The sequence below is a fragment of the Amblyomma maculatum genome, chromosome 10 (genome assembly GCF_055883805.1).
Source record: "Amblyomma maculatum isolate TAMU_Amacu chromosome 10, ASM5588380v1, whole genome shotgun sequence".
Taxonomy (NCBI): Eukaryota; Metazoa; Arthropoda; class Arachnida; order Ixodida; family Ixodidae; genus Amblyomma; species Amblyomma maculatum.
Genome location: NC_139353.1, coordinates 70258361 through 70281575, shown reverse-complemented (window position 1 = coordinate 70281575; position 23215 = coordinate 70258361). Strand labels below are relative to the sequence as shown.

At 41.5% G+C, this 23215-nt stretch overlaps 1 pseudogene; it reads left to right on the top strand.

Annotated features, from left to right (window-relative positions):
* Nucleotides 1-531: 531 nt before the first annotated feature.
* Nucleotides 532-1447, top strand: LOC146176761 (5-hydroxytryptamine receptor 1 pseudogene; annotated as a pseudogene).
* Nucleotides 1448-23215: the final 21768 nt, after the last annotated feature.

The window sequence follows — 23215 nt, the reverse complement described above, 5'->3', positions numbered from 1 at the left end:
AATTTTAGAAATTTTCATGCTGATCGAGTGGTGCTTAATTCTTTCGTTTTTTTATATCATCAGCACTCTAACTCTGCATTTGAAACATCGTATATAGTGCCATTTTTGTAGTAGGTTCGAGGCACCGAAGCCGAATTTGACTTTTTATTCGTACTCTCCTCATAGACGTTCTTGGACATTCGTATTGCGCTGCTTAGATATTTATATGCAAATTACTGCTCGTTTAACATTCAGCGTATTATTAATGTATCTTGTGCTCTTCTGTTGTCTAAAATCTAGTTGTGGTTTCTGATTTCCGCAGTATCCTCTGCCTCTGGAGAGAAGCGGAAGTAGCAGCAACAGCAGCATCGGCGGCTGAGTGCCGTGTCCCCTACCACGCTGAGTGCCTGGGCTTTGGGTGTGTGCCTAGGCGCGCTCATCGTCGCAACGGCAGTTGGCAACGCGCTTGTCTGCCTCTCCGTCTGCCTCGTGCGCCGCCTACGGCACCCCTCCAACCACCTGCTGGTATCCCTGGCCGCCTCGGACCTGTGCGTGGCGTTGCTGGTCATGCCTCCCGCCTTGCATCTAGAGCTTACCGGCCACCGCTGGGACCTGGGTAGAGCGGCCTGCGACGCCTGGGTGTCCGTGGATGTGGCCTCCTGCACAGCCTCCATTTTGAACCTGTGCATGATTTCCGTAGACCGGTACCTCGCCATCACACGGCCCCTGACATATGGTGTGCGGCGTACGGCTCGAAGGGCCTGGGCTTGCATTGGAGCCGTGTGGCTTCTTGCTGCCCTCATCAGTGTGCCGCCTCTACTTGTGTTGGGGAATGAGCACGGGACACCGGAGATGCCTACATGCCTGGTTTGTCAGCACTTGGCGTACCAGCTGTACGCTACTCTTGGAGCGTTTTACATACCCTTGGTGGTTATGCTTTCCATGTATTGGAGAATCCACCGAGCTGCGAAGAAAGTCGTCGAGGCTGAGCACAGAGCAAGGCCGGGTCCACGTACCCGGAGCCTAAGGGTAGCCGTCAGAGAACGCAAGGCCTCTATAACGCTGGGGATCATCCTGACGGCGTTCACGGCCTGTTGGTTGCCTTTCTTTGCCTTAGCGTTGGTGAGGCCGTTAGGAGGAACGCCTCTTCCGGAACTCACCCACAGTTTGGCACTTTGGCTAGGCTACACCAACTCGGCACTCAACCCTGTTATCTACGTCACTTTCCACCATGACTTCCGGCGGGCGTTTCGAGACCTTTTGTGTTTGCGTTGCGGGAGAAGAGGCAACGGAAACGGAGCAGTCGGTGGAGGAAGTGCGAATGGAGGAGGACAGCTGCTAGAAAGGAGGACGAACAACCACCACTCATGGGCCTGACCATGGTGGACGTCACCTGGAGATCTCCGGCTCTCCAGAGTTGACGTGCATCAAAACCAGAATGAGCATAATAAGCATATTCAAAGTGAGAAGCAAGGAACTCGACCGAGTCAAGTCATATCTGAGAGCAACGCCACTACTTTGCCTCCGCTGTTTCCTTGATGTGCAATGTTACGCGCAGCCTGTGTGAAACACTATGTTTAGAAGCCGGTCAGGCTTCTCTTGGTTAACTTCAGCATAAGCACAAAGGGTGCCTATTTGAAACCAGTGTTCGCAGATATGAGTAGTAAAACAACCTTCAAGCTGTCATTACCTTCCTATTCTACCTCCGTCTCTATCGGTGCATTCCTGAAACTATCAGTGTGAAAAAAACTTGCATTTTTCTGCGTATCGCAGCACTGATATGGACGCTTCAAATGTGGTGGGTCTAAATATTGTTGGTACTATTCAAGCTTTACATAAGCCTGGTTACCTTTAAAAGTTTACTGTACATAGTAATTGCTTATCCTAGAGCGCCACAGGTTCCCTTCTGAACCGCGACTCATGCTGTCTCCACGGTACATTGTTGGAATGTTTCAGGAGAGATTTCGTCTTGGGCAATATCATGTTGTCCTGGACAAAATCATAACGGTTCGCAACGTACCAACAACATTATTTCTGCCTTTTCTCTGGAGCCTATTCTTGGTGAGAAATGCCTGAACGATGAATGGATACATTCGTATGGCAAGAATACTGTGAAATAGAAATCGATTCTGGGCGCACAGTGGTGGGATTTGTGTGAATCAATCTGCATTTGCCGTCTTCAGAATGAACTAATTGTTCGTAGTGTTTCAAGTAAGACGCTCGCGCAACTGTTGGATTTGTTCTCAACGGTGACAATTTGTGATTGTGTGTGTTATCCTTTCAGTAGAGAGTTTTGTGCAGTTGGTTCTCAGAGTTGGCGTCAACAACAATGAAGCTCGTCATGCGAACTTTGCACACAAAATGGGGCTAAAGTTGCTCCAGACACGACAGAAAAGGTTTTGTTTTCTCTGATTTTGCTCTAAATGTTTGTAGTAACCGAGCCATTCTTAATATGTTTTCATAATTGCCATCCCTAGCAATCAGCAACCATTATATGTTCAGTTTTTTCTGCCGTCGGCGATTGAGGGCTGAAGATGCGCACGTGAAAGTGTATAATAATTTTGATCGCCTTCTTTTTGCCTAGAACCACGGCATGCGAACTAGGTTTTGCATTGCTATGATTATAGGTTCTATGTGCTCAATGATGGCACTATGTTAAGCCAGAAAATAGTTGTTTCTCTGAAAGATACCCGGCTCTATGAAACTTTTCCCGATGTATTGTTTCTGGATGAGAAGTTTATTTCTGTACGAACAGTGCAATCTCATATATAGTATATTGTTTTACACGTGATGATCAAAAATGCTTCAGTAATCAAAATTGGTATGTTCTGATGCTTTTCAGCGGGTTTTGTGTGTATTGCTTGTATGATGATTATTTTTGTGTGGCTGCGGAAAATCAATGAGATTCCATTAAATCGCTTGCAGTTACATGAACGTTGGAAGATGCTTTACGTATTCTTCAGACCGCTGTTACCTAGGTGTCCACGTGAAACAATGTTTGCCTAAGGTAGAGCTTTAAATCAATACATGCGGACCACTATTCACAGTTTTCATTGTTATATGTGGTTGCTGTTGACAATGATTAACACAGATAATTGATGTTAACGATGATATCTGAGTCGCATTAGATGTCGTGAATCTTCAGTAGTGGCTTCCGGAGAACATTCTGTGCTAGATGTTGAAACGATCTGCTTTCTATCCTGTTGTGTCCTGGAGAATGTTTCCCCGCCATCGTGTTTCAGTCCGCCAATTTGCTGGCATATTTACATGTTGTCATAATTCTTCATATGCTCCGATTCAAGCGAATGCGCAGATGAAGCACACCCTTCCTTACATATATATGTCTAAAAAAGACATAGCTCTCTACAGATGAAATCGTAACTGTGTCTGCGACTCACATATTGCTGAATATTTTGCACGAAAAGAGTTCAGAAGTGTTATTGAGCTCACTTAACGTACCTTTGCAAATGAAACGAAGGTGATTTCTCTGTCCTAAGTAGTGGTTGACCTAGTGTCAGTGAACTGGAAGCACCTGTAGATACAACGCGCACAATCATCTGCTTTTACCTTAGGCATACCTGAGTACAGTAGGAGCTTAGGTGCTACAAGACCCCCAACTAATGTTCTTTCTTTTTCCCAAAGTCTTCATACAGTCTCCACCAGCAAGTAAAAAAGTTACTCTGAATACATTATAATATATGAAATTTCAAAATCTACCTTATCAGATTGGGCTCGACTGCCCACTTCAAGAGTTTGAAATAGATTTACAACGACATGCAATAGACGTTTTGAAAAGTGTTCAAGACGGGTCTATATCACCTAGGTGCCATTCAGCGTGTTGCTGTTTATTGGTGTTTTCCTTTTCTGAATGGCCATAGAACTTTTTTGCGGCAATGGTAATACTATTCATGACACTGGTATTATTTGGGTACAAAGTTTGCGAATGATCTCGCCCTGTAAACATAACACGTGGTGTACTGAAAAGAACTTATTTATAATCTACAACAAAAAATAAAAAATCAACTCAACTAAAAACTGCGAAAGCATTCATCGCTTCCAAAGAAGATGTGGGCATGCCAAATAAAACGCGCACGAAGAAAACCAAGTCCATTGGAACGAAAAAAAACCACTCCTGTGCAAAAATCAAAATTTTGCAAAGGCGGGCTTACAATAAAACATTTATTGCCATAATGGCGTGGGTGTGATGCGGCGATTTTTTTTATTTGAAAATAATGCAGGAAAACGAAATATTCAGAAGTACCTTGTTTTTTTTATTGCTCCAGTAATGGCAAAATAATGTATGGCAGCTGACTGCCTATTTTACCGACAGTATCATTAGAAAGTGCGATTGTTTTTTTATTTCTCCATATCATGAACGGCGTAGAGCAACGATATCTAGTATACCAATACAAATGTCTTAAAAGAGAGCTATATGTCAAAATTATTCTAAGCGTGATGGTCTTTTCCTGTCTAGTCGGACTTGGCGCATTCTCCGTTTAATTCCAGTGTGTGGTGAGTATTTTCCTTTATTCTTGTACATTAGTCAATGCCTCATAAAAGAAAATACGATGGAGCGAAGAAGCAGTTGGAAAAGAGTAGAAATCCCCGCTGTATTTTCCCTGTTGATTTCTACATCTTGGAAATAAACGAACATTTTCAGGTTCGCGTGCGTATTGTTATATGTCTACATGTATTATCTTCTTGTATTTGTGTACTCTTTTATACTGGCTCGGACGAGTCTTGCATGTAATTTGTCAAGTTGAGTAGCCCTGTCATTTTATACGCATATTGATTTTGTATATTGAATAACTAAGGTTAAATATACTGTAAAGACGTGCTAGGCGGACTACGTTTATTGGAAACCTGAAGCCCGGGCCGCACACCGAAGCGAACATCGCAATAAAATCACACTCAGCCATGACGATGGGTATCTACAAGAGACAACAATGAAGATCAAGCAGCACATGCACCGGTGTGAAAGATGAAGCACCATACAACGCTCCCACGCGTTATTTTTCTGTTTAAATGATTTTATCTGTAGAGACATTTAAGCTACGCTTTCCCTTTCCTTTTTATGTAGACCACCTGTGGCCTATCAACAGAGGGAGCTTAGACAAAAAAAAAAGACTATAGTACATAGCCTCATTAAATTTATGCAAGGTGTATAGATCATATTGAACAGAAGTATATCTACAGATCCTATTGTACAGATCCTAAATGTGTAAAGGACCTACAGATCTAAGTGTGTAAAGAAATTGTCGTGAGAGATGGTTTCGCCTGCTTCATCTAAAGAGAAGTAGAGCGATGAATACTACCGGTATTATATTGGGCTGAAAATATAAAGCATGCGCCCTAAACCAGGTATTATATGGTTCATGTCAAAATGAGTTAGAGATTTCTTCCTGAATCTGCAAACCTCTGGCTCTGAAATTGGATGCCCAGAATGCTTATGTGTGTGGCCAGGTAGGGAGCAAAAAATCCTAGACATTGCTCTACGCTGACCGACTGGCAACAAGTACCATTCTAGAGTTCTCGACTCAAAACACTCGTGATTGCAAATTTTACGGTAATGAATGACTTAAAACATATATCGCAACAAACATATATAGGAGACACATAATGCCAACAAACGGCCATTACGAAGGTCGTGCTAAAATTCATTATTTTTCGCGGTGTCCAAATCACTGATCAGTATTTTATTGTTATCAACAAAGCTTAAGTTATCAACAGTTTGTGTTATCAACGAAGCTGAAGTTTAGTGCCGATGAAGATATCTGGTTTTCTAATGCTTTCCACATTCACGACGTGCCCGGAGTGCTGTTTAGAAGACGAGTGGCTTGCTTCAAAGAAAAAAAGCCGCTATCTCTTTGACACCTATGAAAGAAAATTCCAGCACTTTTGGACTAAACCCGAAAGGACGGCACCGTAATCCAATTTATTCTATTTCAGAAAAGCCCACTTACTTCGACTGGTAATTGAGTGGAAGCTACAAGATTCAGAGTGCCACATGCATTAAATAGAGAAAACAAAAATTAAACTTCCGAGAATGGCCGAAACAAACCTGTATGTGCGTGAACATACAAATATCGGACAGAGTACATAAATTCAGATTGTCGCCCTTTTTGATGGCTTGATAAAAAAGGTAAGTTTCCAACTGTCCTACAAGTCATGAGAAGAGCTCTTGCAAGCCATTGCTTCCTTTGCTGCAAATTGAGAGATACAAGGACAACACATTAGAAAATCTCAGGTGCTCTGCGCTGGCGTGCTATAGTGATATAGACGCACGAACAAGTATCCCACAGCACGGACCACATGTAAGTAAGGTAAGCCTTATCATTGCCAATTGTTGTGTCTGAAGGCATCCGTTGTGTGCAGTATACACTCTATGGTAGAAAGGTGATGAGTGGCGGATTGATCGAATAAGTGATGTACTCTTCTGTGCAATAACAATCATTTGCAAAGTAGCCTCTGTTCGTCTGCAATGTAAATTTTTATTGCGGACTATTATTTCTATTCTCCTCTCCTCTTTTCGGGATTGATCAATGGCTAGTAACGGAAGAAAGATATACTTGGGCTGGATACTTGAGTTGAACATATCCTTAACCTCATACTGAAATCTACTTCTTTCATTATATTCTTTAGGAGTACTATGAAGAAAAAACGAAAGCTATAAAACATCATTTTCTGCAACATATCATGTGGCTTAATGTTAGTGAACATCCAAGGCAACCGCTGGATGCGTAGAATTGTAGTGAGCAGGTAGTACTGAGTGTTATTTTCTTGACATCCATAACAACAAAGGGGCCATCGGCCAGACCCATTCAAACCATGCTGTCACTTTGAACCTGTAACGGCAGTTTACTTCCTATGATTTCACATATAGAGGTAGTATTGAGACTAGCGGAGAGCATTAAGGACTGTCCTAGAGTTTTGCGTCACTTAAAAATTCATCCGCGAGCCACTCCAGACTTCGACTACTCCCAAAAACACGTTCAACAGCATAACATCCATGAGCACCTTAAATATGGCCACACTAGCCTTGCTTTGCAAGACTCAGAAAATATATACGGAGACCCTCTATATAAATAAAAAGCCAAGTTGTAATACCAGCGATCGGCTGTGCCTGTTTGGAGGGCAGTTGTAAGTTCATGCGGCAGACCAGCGCCCATAGGAGACGAATCATCATGATCAGCTGGGCTATACCCACAGCAGGGTGAAGACCTCTTCCATTGTCCTCCGATTAACCCAGTCCTGTGCTAGCTACATCCCCATGACCCTTAAAAATTCCTTAATCTCATCCACGCACCTCATTTTCTTCCTTCCCTGCTGCGCTTACTTTGTCTTGGAATCCTAATGGCTACTCTTAGAGACCATCAGTTGTCTTCTTCACAACTACATCCTTTCGAGTACGTGGCTCTAAATGCCAATACTACTTGACTTCATGTAGCAGAGACTTTCTGTTCAAAGGTGATTGCTCCATTAGCAGCTCCTTCACTGCAAAATGTGCTCCCCACCTTTGTCCCGTCGCCCAACACTTCTTTCCTAGACGAATTGTTCACTATGGAAGAACTTCAAGCTGCGCTAGCAGTTATCAACAAAAGATCTTGCCCAGGGCCTGACCATGTTAGCTACACTTCGCTGTCGCGTCTTGGAAGAAAAGCCAAAACTCAGCTGCTTACCATCTATAACAACTCTTGGATAGCTGGCAGCCTTGTAAAGAGCTGAAAGACTGCGCGCGTAGTACCCGTTCTTAAACCTGGTAAGCCATCAATTGATCTAAACGCTTATCGTCCTATTGCACTGCTAAGCTGTGTTGGGAAATTGATGGAAAAAATGGTTCATTCACGCCTTACCTGAGACTTGATGAATAGGGGAATTTACCATCATTGTCTGGCTTCCGAAAAGGCCGAAGCAGTATTGATAATGTTATTGCTCTTGCCAACTGTGTCAGGCGCAGCAAAGGAGCATTTGATAATGCACGTTATCAGAGCACGTTAAAGGAGCATTTAATAATGTCACGCACGAGGCGATTCATTCAGCCTTGCGTTCAATTGGCATTGCTGGACGAATGTATAACTGGCTTTCTGACTATCTTCGTGATAGGACCATTTACATGTCAACGGATGACATGTAAGTCCAACTCTCTTCAATATATCTCTTCTTGGTTTGGACAGGTCCTTGGCACCTACTGTTCAAATCTCCCTCTACGCAGATGACATCTGCATATGGTGCTCCGGAAAAAACAGGCGCATTGTGCATGCTCGGCTACAAAAAGCAATAGTTGGCATTGCTTTATTTTTAAACAAGCGAGGTCTTGTTATATCTCCAGAAAAGTGCGCAGCAATTTCATTTTCACGACGTGATCTCTCCCGTTATGTACTGAAAGTTGCTGGCACTCCTATACCGTATGTCAACCATCAAAAATTTCTAGGTGTGACCTTTGATAGGTCTCTTTCATGGTCACCACACATTCAACAACTTAAGACCAAACTCTCTTCATACGTATCTATATTCCGTATGCTCTCAACGACCAGAAGAGGCTGCTCTACCGATTCCTTATTACGGCTTTATGGAGCACTTTGTGAAGGTCTTCTGCGTTATAGCCTCCCTGTTCTTCAAGGCCTCTCGCAGTCAAGCATTAAACTACTTGAAGCCATGCAGGCCAAAGCTTTGAGAGTGTGCCTTGGTCTTCCAAAAAACACTTCCACAGTGGGCACTCTGGCGGAGAGCAGACGTCTATCTGTAACCGTGCTGATACCGCAGGAGCTGCTTCGCGCCCAGCTGCGCTTTGCACGTGAACCTACCCACCCGTTTTCAGAGCAAAGCATGACATCACTCTCCAATCTACTGCCTGCGCAATATTAACGCGCAGTACCGTCATCTTTCCCACCATGAAGGTTTGCTTCATGGCAGATTTCGACAACTATACCTGGCATCAAAAGAAAAGCCCACACCCCAGGACCCGCACTTAAATACTTCGCCCTTGAGCACATCTGTGCACGCTACAGTCATCATTGCCACATCTATACTGATGGCTCTGTCACAGCTATTTCTTCATCCATCGGCGTGTGGATACCATCAATGCACACCACAATCTCGGCAACACTCAGTCATCGCACTTCAGCTGTGGCTACTGAGTTAACAGCTCTGAGAGAAGCAATTATATATATTCTACAACAACGCCCTGCAGCATGGATTATCTTCAGCGATTGTCGCGCTGCACTACAATTGCTTAAATCGTCAAGAATTCAGGAAGAGCTCGTCATTGACATAAATAAGCTACACACAGAGGCCTATGACCTGAGTCACAGCATTGTGCTACAGCGGTTACCTGCTCACTGCGGCATCGCGGGCAACGACCTCGCAGACGCCGCTGCAAAAGAACTAAAAGATTCCACAAGGACAATTTCAATACCATTCTCACGAAGAGATGCAGCAAGACTTGTAGCAACTGAATCATGGCGATTACAACGCTCTCTGTGGTGTGACCCGAACCATCAATATCGACCTCTACACCGAATAGATCCCACTTGCGTCTTTCGAATTCCTCACAATTTGAACAGGTGGCATCGAAACTGTCTACACAGAATCCGCTTAAATGTGTCATACACAAGCTACTTCCTACATAAAATAGGCATAGCGAGCAGGCCTCTGTGCTCTACATGTGATGTGTGTGAAAATTTTGAACATTTGGTAACCTCCTGTCAACGGTTTACTGCACATCGCAGGACACTGCGCAATAATTTAAGCTTACCTAAAGAAACAACCTTGCGCCTTGAACATGTCCTGGGTCCTTGGTGGGACGGATCGTCTGCTGCGAGGGCTACCAAGGCCTTACTAACTTTTCTGAAGGACACAGGGTTGATTAATACCCTTTAAAAATAATCTGTGTGTGATTATGTGCGTGTGAAAGTTAACTTTTCTTAAGGACACAGGGTTGATCAATACCCTTTAAAACTCATCTGTGTGTGCTTATGTGCGTGTGAAAGTGTGCGACACCGATTCTCTTTTTTTTTCTCATTTATTACCCCTTCCCCTCCCACACTCTGTCACCCTCATCCCTCAACCCTCATCAGGAGTAGCATGCTAGGCTTACCACCAGGCAGACATCTCCTGTTGCCAATAAAATGTCTCTCTCTCTCTCATCAGTTGTCGTCTCTTCGACCTACATGTACTGCCCATGCCCATTTCTTTTTTTTTCGTTTCGAGTTGAATGGTAACTTGATTTATTTCTCTTACGCACTCTCCACGCTTCCTATCTCTTAATGTTACTCCTACCATTTTCAGTTTCATGGTCCTCTGCTTTGTGTTCATCGTTTTGTTAGTAGAACCCATTTTGTTAACCTTCATGTTTCAGCCCCATAGGTCAGCACCAGTAGGATACAACTGCAATACACTTTCCTCTTGAGTGATATCGGTAAGCTGATAGTAATAATGTTTGAGTACCTTACTAATGCGCTTCATCCCAATATCATTCTCTTAGTTATTTCTCTTTCGATTACAAGAACTATTGTGAGGCTTTCGACACTTCGTGTTAACAGCGTACAAGCAGGAGCAATCCGTGTTATCTGGGCACTACATGAACGAGGACAGAGACGAAGAAAGACATAACAGATGATCTTTATCAAATGAGAAAATTCATTGCAACACGCAGTAAGAACACCAAAACAAATAAACAAATGCACATTACATGCGCAGTCCAGTACAGTAACATTACTGCTAATTTTCGAAAAATACAGCCAGGCCATAAATTGCACGCCCCCGTTGGGTAACATTTTGGGTTTTACTCGGGTCATCGCTCCGACCAATTAAATTGTTTATGAGAACACGGTTTATTTACCGCTGGATAGAATAAACCATAGCGGTTACCCTAACCCCATATAAATTAAGAGTGCGAAAAATAAAGAGAATGACAAAAGGGGCATATGGAAGCTCAATAATCTCGATGATTAGAAGATAGCATTTGTGTCATATGTCCACACATTTTCAGATGGGTTAAAAGAAGATAGGGGATAGTTATGGTGCAAAGGTTCTCCTCTGTGCACCCATAACACTGGGTAGTATTTGTGCATATACGCAGCGAAAATATGACTAGTTCACGAAGTAAATAAGGTGGATGTAAGGTTAATTTGCACGTCTTAAGTTCATTTCATGCAAAGGTGATATGTAAATGCTGCGACTCTGTTGCGGTGGCGGGAAAATTGGACAGACCAGTTGATACATCAAATAAAGACTTTAAGAAAGTTATTTTTCTGACAATGACGCTTCTGTTTCATTTATCGATCCTGCCATCAGTGTCATTCGTTTGGCAGCAACCCTGGTGTTTTTTTCGAGTAAAATATTTCTTTTTAGTTGTAAAGATAAGCTACCCAGCGAAATTATGAAATAGTTTTACCTAATGATTCATGGTGATACCTGTGCCAGTCGTCTGTCTGAGGTAGTATTATATAAAGAATTATTTTTGAGGACTGTTTAAATCTAATGAGAGAGCGAAGCCGTGGACTCAAAGCGTGTCAGTTGAGCAGTGTTTTGTGCTGAATACGCGACTGTTGTTGCGTTGGACACGTGAACACTAGTTTGATACATAGATTCCGGGCTTTACTTTTGTAGTTAGATGCAGTGTTTGTATTTTTATTTAGATTTGTTTCGTTTAAAGTTTTGTGGGCGCATTCGCATTTGGGATTTCCTGGATTTATAAATATTTTCATTAAATACGGGCAATTTCCTTTCACTATTCAAGGAGTTCAAACACGTGCCAGTCCTATCCCTATGCTGCCTGCTGTCCATGTTTTTGCGCTATCGGTAGTTATGTATTCCAGCCAATTTCCTGGATATCTGCTGTGAGCAATGTTATTCCCATAGGAGCTTTGGCCATGATGTAGACTATCTCGTAGCGCTTCTGATATAGCTCTCGCCGGGGGTGTTTTTCTTGCACTCACATTACACATTATAGGAGCTGCTCGCGATCCACCTCCATCGAAGCGCAGCCGCTGCAGCCTAGATCGAACACACAAATCCGGGCTAAGCAGTCGAACACTAACGTTTTGAACAACCGCAGGTGGATAGTGCACCGTAACTGAAACCGATGTAAAATTATTATTTTATTGGCTTTTGTTCTGCGCAGTCGAAAACGTAAACATTATGTAAATCAGAACACAGAATAACAGATCTAAGCCGTTCAACGCTGCCGAACGTGGCTATCGATAGTTAGCTAAAGAAATACCAAATCTATTGGATGTATGGGAACTGATCGGTGGCACCCTATGCGATGTTGTGTCATTTTTATTTGATTTGAAAATTTTCTCTTTTTATATTTTACCATGATGTTTTGACCAGGTGTTGCGCAAAAGGTCACGTGGCAGGCAGACTGTTTCAATTCTGAGGCAAACAACGGTACAGTATCGGTACTGTTACTGCTACATTTGTAACGGTAATGGCATATAGGTCAATTGCGGTCATGCCCTAAGCTCACGGAATGTACGGAGCAGACCTGACACGCACCGTAGACTGCTAATGGTGCGCAATAAGCTGCTATTCCCTCAGGTGTTGACAGTTCCCCCATAGATCATTCATGGCCATCATCTGAACAGCGTCAGGCTGGAGACCGCGCACAAGCTAAAATTATTAGAAGGCCTGCAACTACCACAAAGCCTGCATGTACTAAGATATTGTATGATCCTGAGGAGACACAGGAAGGCGACGGAACCCAGAGTCACGTCTTTCTTAGAGTTAAGCTTGCATTGCAGAAAGGTTGAAAGGCATGGCGCATCTTTGTCCTCTTCAGTGCCTTAACCGATTACGTTAAAGTAGCAAGCTCCCAGAATAAATGTAATGTATCTTCTTTAAGAATTCGCCATGCGTATTTTTGACTCGACGAAGTCTTATTAGCGCTCCCCAACCAGAAGTGAATAATTTGTATTGTGTTGGGTTTTTTGCTGCATATCCATCTAAGGCGTTTATGGGCCTAATACAGTGGAATAACTGAATAATGAAACTAAATGTGCTCAAAAGTGTTCACTCAGCCGCACTCACAATTCTGCAAATTAAATGTATGCTGATATTTAGTTCAATTTGCTAGCAGTGCTATTTACCTCCTGTGTTGGTTCGTTATTTGACAGCTGCTAGTTGTTCTACAAAAATAGTGTCGGTCTACACTTTAAAGCTTGCCTCCTAAAATTCAAGGATAGGCTTGAGCGATTAGCAGCAATAAATATTATTTGTTTAGAAATTATCCACTCGATGATTCTTTGTGCAGTTGTGTACAACAGCTACCAAGAAGGGGCGAAATACGCAACAGGCTGCCTTTTCACATCGCATTTCGGTGTTCGTTGGCGCTTTGGCTGTGGCATTATCGAAGGGGCATTTATTGCGGCGTAATAGCACGTTTTCAGTTAAAGACAGGAATATTTACCATTTCATCTACGACGCCTGACATCGGCGGAGTAAGCCTGCAATACAAAGTTTGTTGTCGTCAGCCTGCCCTTGACTGGGTCTCTGCCGTTTTTATTCTCACCAAGCGATTAAGCTTCTTGTCTGTGTCCCTTTCAAGATATGGTTTCTGCCAGTATTCCCATGGACAGTTTTTGAGAGCACCACAAGGTTGACGTTAGATCGTCTTTCCAGATTATTTGAGGAATGTATGTGAAGTATGCACGCCGTTTGCTTCTAAACAAGAAAGCACACTGTGCTTTTCTTGAATAATCCAAAATTCAGAGAAAAGCACGTGCCGCACGATCACACAAACGTGACCCAGTAGCACATAATGCGTTATTGCTGCTCAGAATCACTCTGCGAGTTCGAGATTTGACAAAGAAGAAGTGCTACTTTGATTGGATGGCATCTATCTTACGTGACGAGAAATGTTTTGGTTCTGGCGGCTCATTTATTAGCTAGTTGGAAACCTGAATTAGATAGTTCATAGATACGTGCTTTATTCGAACTAGCTGTTGGAGCCTCTTCGCCGGTGGCATTGCTGGGAGGGGAACAAGATAGAAAGAGGTGCCATAATGAAAAGTTTCAGACCCCTGCGCAATAGAGGATTTCGTCTCACCGCAGTTTAGCAGTCCAAAGTGACCCCTAGAACGTTTAGCTTTCGAAATTGCACATTGAAACCTGACATCAAGAAATGAAATATCCTAATTGAGGAAACAAATCATGCTTGAGCAAAATGGTGGTTTACTGTTTCCTTGTATATCGTTTTCTTCATTTCCTATGTGGCTTTTCAAAACCCCTTTATGCACGACATGAAATATACAGAAACCACGTAAAATTAAGAGAATACTGCTAGGTGCACGAGAATTGAACAAAATATATAGGGGGAGCCTCAGTTTGCAAGCTAAGCCATCGATTCGTTCGCCTTGTTGACAAGTTCGATTGGTTCGCCAACAGAGGCTCTCACTCAAACCATCTTTGGTTCTCTTTCATAATGTGTACCTGTCATCTTCCCCGCAATCCACATTGCAGTGTGCAAGGCACTCAGAAAAACCTATTAGGGCACCTTTAATAAGCATGTGCACAAGCGCTTAGAAAAAAGGGTAAAATTTATTTTTTGATTACAAAGTATTGTTGAAAGATTTAGACTAAAGTCAGGTGATCGAATTTTAGGGCATATGGAACATAACGGCTTTATGTAGATCCATTACTGCATTCCGTTTTTTGTATGTATGAAATAAACTTGAAACATAAAAGAAGTTTACAACTGCAAATGCAAAGATAAAAAAGGCACTATGCCAATTATATACTAGATATATTGAGACTAGTTCAGACGTCCATTTTAAATTTACTTTCACTGATTATGACCAAGTGAAATAATCTACAAGGTTTCTTTAATTACATTTGCGTGAATATCACTAAATACACTGCTTTTATGACTACGCGCTACATTTACATCAATTTTTCTTCATCGGAAACATCGGCTGTCAAAGCTTGTTGTCGACTATCTTCTGGATACGCACTCGAAGGCAGGGGCTGATAAGCGAATGTTCTGCATAGGCACAGATCAGGAAGCACTTATCACAGATAACCCTTTTGAGAGAACATCCGCTCAGCAACAGAAGTTAAGAGTTACGAAAAAGGAACCAGCGAAGTGCGACCTCCACTTTGCTGCCTCTTCTCTGAGTGCATGCCTGTCAAGTAGACGGCAGAATGAAACTCCGAAGGGATCTCCTTCGATCCGGCCACTACACCTGCCACATTCGACGTAGTATCATCGATTGATACGCTACCTCTGCCGCTGAACGTTAACCTAAAAGAAAAAAAAAAAACATAAATCGACCAACGCAGTTAGAACCCAAGACGTGGCCCCTGATTGCGCCAGTAAGAGATGAACGTATATTGCAAAAGGGGCCTCGAAAAGCAAGAATCGCGAACGAAGGCAACACTTGGAGCTGTCACTTTTCTTCAGCAGGGCGTGCAGAGGGGGAGAAGGTGGATGCTGGGCGGTAAAGTGAAAGATAGCAGACGGTAAAGATCGACGACAATGACGAGGCGTGATGGCGATGGAAGGGACAGGCGTGGCCCGTCTTTGCTTGATGCTTTTCATCACTTGACTCGGCGATGGCTGTTTCAGGTACTGAATTTACTCTTGGCGACTACTGGCTTAAAAAAATAATAATAGGGCATGAAGTAAAAACCAAACAAGACATTTTGAGTTGCACACATGTATAGAAATAAGAAACAAAAGAGTATGTGGTCATGTGGAAGATATGTGGAAGATATGTGATTAAATGGCTACAAAATAATTTATCGCCGAAGCATGATTCGTATCATTACTGCTGGGAAGGTCGCTCGTCCTATCATGCTCACTTATCTGATGTTTGGAAATAAAACAATATAGCGGAAGTTCAAATGCAATAACAATGAAACTTATTGCAATGCATTGATTGCATTAAAATAACAAATCTCTGACAGCTAGTGGCGGCTGCATAAGTGTTTAGATGAAAAAATAGATCCTAATGTCCAATAATTATAGCCAATATAACCGGCCTGCTCTGTCCTTTCGTGAACAGCTGCAGATATACATTCTGGTATTTCTGGCTTTATCTGAAATAAAGCAATATTGGACGGCAAATATTATTCAAAAAAGGAAGTGAATATATGTCGTTCGATAGTTTATTTCGCATTCCTTTCGCTTGTTGCTTACCGATACTGCTGTTTAAGAGCTCATAGTAAATAGGTCGCGGTGGCCAAATACATCATCGAAAACCATTCTCACAGTATTCTATAAGACACAAAATGAAGCGTGACCGGCTTCTCAATGTAATGTCGCCGCAGCCACTCATGCCTTGCGTAAAACTGTACCACACTATTTCGCTTTGCAGTGGGCATTGTAGCCTTCATGTATTTGAAACAGCACCTGCTTCCGCTGTAATACTGGTTACCACGTTTGTGGAATATCGAATTATTTAAGTGATGTCATTCTTATAGGGGACTAAGACATGCTATGCTAAACAGAAACGTAGCGAAAAGGCGACTACAGGACAGGTGCTACACTTACAACTGAATGAAATGAAACGATGAAAAACTAAACAAAAATGCCTCATCAGCCCTCAGCAACACGCATGCGCAAATACTGAAAGTATGTAAAAGCCCAACATCCTTTCTTTGTCCCGCGTTTTCGTTACGTTTCTATTGAGCGTAACGCTTCGCCTGAGCAACTGGCCTCAAATTATACTGTGTTGACCTAGAAAGGATCAGCTAAAACGATTATGCATCAGTTAGATGTCTATCTCCAAACCTTTGTGACAAGGTGTAATTCTAAGAAGGGTAGATACTTGGGTTTGTTGGTACATGATTGAAGGGAACAAAATGTAGCGCATCAAGACAAGGGCAGAGAAAGAAGACTTCTTTCTTCCTTGAATAAACGTTAGTTGGAAGTTAGCGCGGTGTGTGTCTTCTTTCTCTGCCCTTGTCTTGGTGCGCTACATTTTGTTCCCTTTGTAATTATAACATAATGTCATAGTGTATAATTACTTTTCAAGATTTATTTAATATTCTTTCTGTGATAGAACATCCTTTAAAAACTGTTTCAGCTAGCTGTAGTATATTTATTCCTTTTTCATACAAGCAATTACATGTTGCTCCTTCATATTTCAAGCAATTTCGGCGCGCTATTTTACATTATCTCATATTTATTTTTAATTAGGATGACCTACACTTTCATGCATGCTTGCACAAGTGTCCTCGCATCAAGAAATTCTACGCTTAGAAAAAAGAAGCGAAATACATTAATACATGAGAATGTTCACTTCAGGTGAGCAACATCATTTTTGCTCGCATTCTTTGTTCTAAAATATTGAATAACTTTCCCAAATTACAAGTGGAATATATCATAGGCAGTCAACGTCTCTGCGGAAGTACATGTGCGCAACTGCTGTCGATTACAAACTTACGGGTTGTTATAAACAATACAGCGAATTATGATAGAAACAATTTGACCCCTTCTTTTTTCTTGGTCGTTAGTAGGTTCATGAAACATTTTTTTGTGTTTTTCCGCTGGTATCTTCTTTCACGCAAAAAGAAGAAAGCGATCCATTTTCCCGAAGGAAGAAGGTCGTGAATGAACGTATTATTAGGCGGCGTCCATGCAGTACGTCGATATTGAAACAGTTTTGCATATATTATTTCATTTTCCCTATGGTGAACTGTTTTTTCGGAAACTTTATGCTCTTCCGATCGATCAATTATTCAACACATGGGCGCTGCCCGCTGGTAGAGCTTGTTTTTCTATTATGGGTCATGATTGATGTGAAGGCTGTCGTATTAACTAAATTAAACTCCTATTCGAAACATGATCTATCAAGCGGAACTATTTGCGTCTTGACAGGAGACTATAAGGCACAAAGAAGAACACTGTCACCTGCCATTAAAAAAGCGTGTGAAGGCATTTGAAGATTTAATTTTTTTGTGTGTGTGACATTATTTATTGGAAATTTGGGCCTGGTTTGCTACGCGGTCGTTTTGCAGGCAGTGTTCTCGGGCTCTTGTATACACCACACGTTTACTTGGCTACTTTGGGTGCGTCAAGTTAAGCAGGGAAGGCGCTATTCAGGACGCAATAAACACTGCTGATTAAATCTTTCGATTCTGAAATTCGTCTTCAATGCACATATTATCATGAGGCTGCGCTAGTCATTTGAGTGAGCTTCAGAGACATCCAACACTTGAACATATACAATATCGGAACATATCTGCAAGCCCTGCCAGTCTCTTTTAGCTCAATTGTGCGTATTATATATTATGAAATTTTGACGTTACAAGCGTCGGTCTATACGCTAGAAACTTATATGATTGTTTAAAAGCAACAACAATGCAGTTAAGTGGTTTGTCAATAAAGAGGAATTTATAAAACGAATTTTGCCTTTGTAGATTTGTAACATCTACTTTTACTGTGCGAAGTACCGCGAAAAAGTAGCTACTTATTCTTATGCTTAGGTCAGGATCAGCTTTGGTTTTGACGTCCAAAAGTAACTCGGCCTATGAGAGAAGCTGTAAAGAAGAGCTCCGCAAATATGTACATTCAGGAAGTTCCGCCGTACACTGATATAGCACAGAATTGAAGTGCCTTCGTTTTTCGCCTACCAGGAAAAGTGGACAAGGTTCGCGATTGGGTCTAGCTTGAGTCAAGCACTTGAGTGCCGGAAACACTTCGCCACTCTGTCATGATAGGCACAGGATTCATTTATTACTTCATGTCTCTCTATAAACCTCATTTCCATTGTTCGTGCATTTTTTTTAGGAAATATCTTGCTCTAATTCATTACGCTCTTTGTTAATGCAGATTTTGCCTGGCGGTGCTTCACCAGAAAAGTAACAGTGATAAGCTTATCGTTCTGATCATACGATGGCCGGATAGCACGATGGTCAATATACACTCAGTGCCGCTTGACGCTGCTGAGCTCTGAAGCTGTTTTTGGATATTCCTCAGTACTCTTTCACATTATATTTAAGAAATTACATAAAACGACATAGCGTAGGACTCCTTCTAAATGTTTTCTCTCCCTAGTTGTAAAGCTAAGTATGTTTCAAAATCATTGCTGCCATCTCATGTTGAGAACATGAGATGGCAGAAATGATTTTGTCCTACTGCCAAAGACCCACTTAAACCCAACCACAAATCTAATGTGAAGCTTCTGAGAAGCTAAGAGAAAAAAATCTGTCGAAACGTAACGGCTTCGAAAAAATAATTTCTTGTGTGAAGCGAGTATGCAGTCTCACAGTTATCACCGCACGGTTAATCATACCTCATGATTTGCACGCTTTCCTGTTTGCCTCACATGTTGTTGCATGTCCTTATCTTCATCAATTTTGATTTGAATGCAATGTATCAAAGTTATCGCTATTGTATTGCACCTTAAAAGGCAGTAAAGCTGAGGGATGGTTTGATTAATTGGATTAGATAGATTACTACAAAATTTATTTAAGGCAACTCAAAAATTTTTACTCGAAAGTTTTGTTAAATCACTTTGATAACCAACCTGCACTACCTTAAATGGGACTCAGCCAATCACCGAAAATTTTGGTGGCCTATCTTGAAATGAGGCCAGAAACGCACCGAGTGTGGCTGGATCGACGAGATATGGACGGTTCCGCACGAGGCTAAGTGGGTAGGCGTAGACAAAGCATCTATAAGTTTAGTACCTTTCGATACCAGCCCTAAATTATTAGAGATGGAGTGTAAAAGAAATGTAGTTTACCACTCGCGAACGGACACCAGTTTCTGAAGCGTGCCCTTTGTGTCCTCATATGTATTGCATAATATTACAACCCTTTGCTTGGCATACGCAAACGTGTTATGCAGAAAACCTACTTGCAGTACAACAAATAGTAACCTACAATTTTAGCAGGCAATAAAAATCTGGAGTACTAATCGAGAAACACTTGATACCGTAGGTACGTCAGAACTGCTGATACATACTCAGTAGATACGTAACATCGATGTCTAGAGCTGTAGATAATATTTCACAATTTCATACGCCTCGGCAGTGTTTTATGGTGCACGTTTACTTTCATTTGATTCGAATGCTCCAACCTGTTTTATTCAGAATCCTTATTTTTTTTCAAAACACAACCCTACTGAAAAAAATGTAGGGGGCAATACCCTCCCATTTTCTCACACAAGCTCACTCAATTCCCATCAGAAATCACATACAGGTCGCATATAGTTGAATAAGGTCTTGGTGTTTGTACATTATCATAAATTATGTGCGATATTTTATCATAATGATGTGCACCGTATGAGAGTCTATGTGAATAAATGAGATTTTATGAGGTTATTGCCCCGTAGAACTTTTGGTTCTTCAGTAGCGAAGCTACGTTCTAAATTTAGTTTTTTTTTTCATAAACTTCGAATTGATTTATTGTACTTGCTGGAAAGCGGGGTAAAAGTTTCGACAGTAAAAGTGGGACACAAGCGCGAAGTCTCCAGTCATTTCATACATTTTCCGCTCAAGCCCTGTGTGGAGGCATTAAAACATGTGCGAAATCTCTCCAGGTGCAGCAGACTGGTTTTGAAAAAAGATAAATATTTCTCTAATGTTTCTTAAACCTGCTCAAGATGCATCCCTCAAACAAATTGACGAGGAAGAGAAAAGCTGTACTTTTTGTAGGCGACCGTGTAACACTCTCAAAACAGACGGCAGCAAAGTAAGACCATGACACTGAACTGCATAACCCACTATGAAATATAAATTTTCTGCACAACCAAACTGAAAACTAACAGCGAGGGAATATCTAAAGAGCGTCAATAATGCACAAATATGAAAAAGAAATGCTTTTACAAACAAAGCTATCCTATAAAAGTAGACAGAGAAAGGTAAAATTTGTTATCAACTTATAGATCGCTATTCACCTGAAATCAGTATAAACGTTGCAGCTCGCACATTTTTCTCCGCCTACGAAAATACTAAGAAACAAATAAAGCCTTATTTAGGTGTGCAGTTTGTGCAACTTCTGAAAGTTATTGATAAACGGCAAGCTGGACTGTAACTTGTGAATTTTGTAAATATTAAAGAGTTTTGGAATAAACTACACACACTTTTTTCCTGTTTGTGCGGCCTCTTGGTCTCAAAGAAGACGTGCTATGTCAAAGAAGTTGCCGCAGGAAAGGTAATGACAGACGGGGATTTTGAAGTCATAGCACTACTGAAATTTAACAATGTATAAAGTTTTTAACTGCGCCTTGTGTAGAAGAAGACATATTTTTCACTTCTGTTACATGTTTTAAGGCAATTTTAATTTCGGTCTGATCAGATCGCAATAGTTCCCTTATGTAAGTAAAAACATGTTGTATAGATGCAGATGTTCCTTCGGTACTAATCTTCTCGGCACCTGGTCGATACCGGTGATAATGCAGATAATTTGTTCCAAACAATATTGACACGACCTCAATATAGCTGTTAAGAAAATTTCAGGCCAGGAATTTTCTGCAGGTTTGAACGTCGAATATTCTGGTCTGCCGGGAGGGGCGTTGTCACTTTAGCTTTTAGGGGTGTTGAAAATTTATTGCTTTTTTCTGTTGAATCGGCTTTCAGTAAATATTGTTAAAAGAACTCGGGACGTTAACTATTGAATTTATATATATACAAATAGATTATTTTTGTCGGAACACTTGAGAAATTTGGCGCTCTTATTTTTGCTTATGGCTGTCATTTTTAGAATATTACATACAGATGTGTTAAAGAATGAATTACTTGATACAATCACTGGACGACACCCCCAGACAATGCTAAGAAGGTAGGGACTATTTTCATATATTTAAATCAACCCACAGCTCTTTCGTAAAGTATGGAAGTAATACGAGAGATGTTATACGAATACTGCTCACAGACAGCGTGTGCAATAAGAATACACTGTCAGGGCAGTCAGAGGCGTTGCTCAAATAAACACGGAGACAGAGAGTTCAAATATTTCTTGAAACATCCGTTGCACTAGTGATTTGATCATTAATAGCGCGGTTTTTAACGGCCTTGATGTACTGCTTTTATCCCGAGTTTCTGAGCCTGTTTCTCCATTGCTGCAGGCTTAATCAGCAATTTCTTTTAACGACTGGTACGAACCAAGGAAATAGAAATACCACGAGGAGGTGCGCAGCAACGAGTATTGTATCTCAATATTCTCATCCTAAATTTCAAATTTGCGTTCAAAGCACGGCAGCCGCTTATCTAACTGGCGTTTGCGCTCGAGATAGCGAATAGCTATGGTACGTGCACTGTGTTATCCGCGCAATATCCTTTTTACTAAGAATGTTTTAAACAGCTTTGGGAGAGCACATTATTTAAGATAAATGCTGTTGTGATTAATAAGAGCAAACTAATTTACTCAATCACTTATGAGGCTCTGATCCCTTTAACATCAAATGTACTGCACAGAATCCTCTGCGACCTTTACCACTGTTTACTTTCTCACTAGAGGCGATCTAGAAAAAGACTGGCATGTTTTAAACTGAATACATTCTTTTGAGTGGTGTAAATTGCCTCATCTTTTAGAATCGTTCAGTAAAAACGCGCCTAGCAACAAACACAAACACGCGGGAAACAGCCAAGAGACCTTATAAATCTTACCGCAGGTGATATACCGGCGTATTTTACTGCCCTTTCGCACTTGTCATGCTTCATATTGTCATGCTTGTTAACTTCTAACGCCAAGCAGAACAATTAGACAGGTGGATAAACAAAATATTTCACCCATTTAATCGATTCCACTGCGCTAAGCTTTGGCCGTGCTAGTGGTGCAGCCAGAAATATTTTTTGGGGGATGTTGTACGCAGCCGGTCTAAAACAAATGAGTAAAAAAATTGGCCGACAGATGGTAGGCAGGTGCCAGTGCAGCGCTCAGAAAATTTCAGAGTGTGTTTTGACAATAAACACCCCTCCCCCTTTGGTTAGTGCTAATGCATAGCAATGCTAGATCAAGCGAAGGATTAAATTGTCAAACAGAACCCAAGAAACTCCCTAGGAATGTAGGCACAAGAGCATTACATGAAGAGAAAAAACTCAGCAGCTACAGTACACATTCGAGAGCCGTTAATAATTTTGAGAAATAAATACGCACGCTACGCTATAAACAGAGGAACAAGGAAGGAAGAAAACTAACGTACATTTCAGTAATACAAGAGAATAAAACATTGTAGCAAATAAATATAAAGATCAATAATGAACATCGCGGCATTATAGGAGCACTTCCTTTAGAAACCAGCAATGCCACACTTCGGACTGTAATATCCGGGACTGTGCACATT